Source organism: Eucyclogobius newberryi, unplaced genomic scaffold (assembly GCF_026437365.1).
Source record: "Eucyclogobius newberryi isolate DKJ021-1_F unplaced genomic scaffold, fEucNew1.0.hap1 SCAF_272, whole genome shotgun sequence".
NCBI lineage: Eukaryota > Metazoa > Chordata > Actinopteri > Gobiiformes > Gobiidae > Eucyclogobius > Eucyclogobius newberryi.
In genome coordinates, this window is record NW_027315915.1 from 10001 (window position 1) to 12065 (window position 2065).

Consider the following 2065-nt stretch of genomic DNA (forward strand, 5'->3'; position numbering starts at 1 on the left):
CGAAAAACGACAGAGTCTTTTCGGGTATAGTGTACTATTTCGGTTTTTGCACTAAGTCCCTCAGGGGTATAGTGTACTATACTATGATGGTCAGATCACCTCCAGGCCCCAGGGGAGTGCTTTTCTGGGGTCAAACAGTGCACTGATGATGGGGGATTATTTCATTTTGCTCATTTTGGTGTTTTTTCACATTTTAACCCATTTTCACCCCTTTTGCTCACAACTTCGTACTACGGCCCGGAAAAACGACAGAGTCGATGGGTATAGTGTACTATTGCCGAAAAACGACAGAGTCTTTTCGGGTATAGTGTACTATTTCGGTTTTTGCACTAAGTCCCTCAGGGGTATAGTGTACTATACTATGATGGTCAGATCACCTCCAGGCCCCAGGGGAGTGCTTTTCTGGGGTCAAACAGTGCACTGATGATGGGGGATTATTTCATTTTGCTCATTTTGGTGTTTTTTCACATTTTAACCCATTTTCACCCCTTTTGCTCACAACTTCGTACTACGGCCCGGAAAAACGACAGAGTCGATGGGTATAGTGTACTATTGCCGAAAAACGACAGAGTCTTTTCGGGAATAGTGTACTATTTCGGTTTTTACTCTAAGTCCCTCAGGGGCATGGGGTGCTATACTATGATGGTCAGATCACCTCCAGGCCCCAGGGGAGTGCTTTTCTGGGGTCAAACAGTGCACTGATGATGGGGGATTATTTCATTTTGCTCATTTTGGTGTTTTTTCACATTTTAACCCATTTTCACCCCTTTTGCTCACAACTTCGTACTACGGCCCGGAAAAACGACAGAGTCGATGGGTATAGTGTACTATTGCCGAAAAACGACAGAGTCTTTTCGGGAATAGTGTACTATTTCGGTTTTTACTCTAAGTCCCTCAGGGGCATAGGGTGCTATACTCTGATGGTCAGATCACCTCCAGGCCCCAGGGGAGTGCTTTTCAGGGGTCAAACAGTGCACTGATGATGGGGGATTATTTCATTTTGCTCATTTTGGTGTTTTTTTTTTTTTTTTTTTTTTTTTTTCACATTTTAACCCATTTTAACCCATTTTGCTCACCCCGCACTCTGCCGCATATGAGGCCGGGGAAGGGCCACTCTGGCTGGGCATGGCCTCCGCTGAGCACCCCCTGGAGCCACTGGAGCCCCCGGAGGCCCTCCAGAGCCACCCCCCACTGTCCCCAGACTCACCCGGGGGAAGGGCCACTCTGGCTGGGCATGGTCTCCACCAAGCAGCCCCTGGAGCCCCCGGAGCACCTCCAGAGCCACCCCCCACTCTCCCCAGACTCTGCCCGGGGAAGGGCCACTCTGGCTGGGCATGGCCTCCACCGAGCACCCCCTGGAACCCCTGGAACCCCCGGAGGCCCTCCAGAGCCACCCCCCACTCTCCCCAGACTCACCCCGGGGAAGGGCCACTCTGGCTGGGCATGGTCTCCACCAAGCACCCCCTGGAGCCCCCGGAGCACCCCCAGAGCCACCCCCCACTCTCCCCAGACTCACCCCGGGGAAGGGACACTCTGGCTGGGCATGGTCTCCACCAAGCACCCCCTGGAGCCCCCGGAGCACCTCCAGAGCCACCCCCCACTCCTCCAGACTCACCCCGGGGAAGGGACACTCTGCCTGGGCATGGCCCCCACTGAGCACCCCCTGGAACCCCTGGAGCCCCCGGAGCACCTCCAGAGCCACCCCCCACTCTCCCCAGACTCTGCCCGGGGAAGGGCCACTCTGGCTGGGCATGGTCTCCACCAAGCACCCCCTGGAGCCCCCGGAGCACCCCCAGAGCCACCCCCCACTCTCCCCAGACTCACCCCGGGGAAGGGCCACTCTGGCTGGGCATGGCCTCCGCCGAGCACCCCCTGGAGCCCCCGGAGCACCCCCAGAGCCACCCCCCACTCACCCCAGACTCACCCCGGGGAAGGGACACTCTGGCTGGGCATGGCCTCCACCAAGCACCCCCTGGAGCCCCTGGAACCCCCGGAGGCCCTCCAGAGCCACCCCCCACTCTCCCCAGACTCACCCCGGGGGAGGGCCACTCTGGCTGGGCATGGT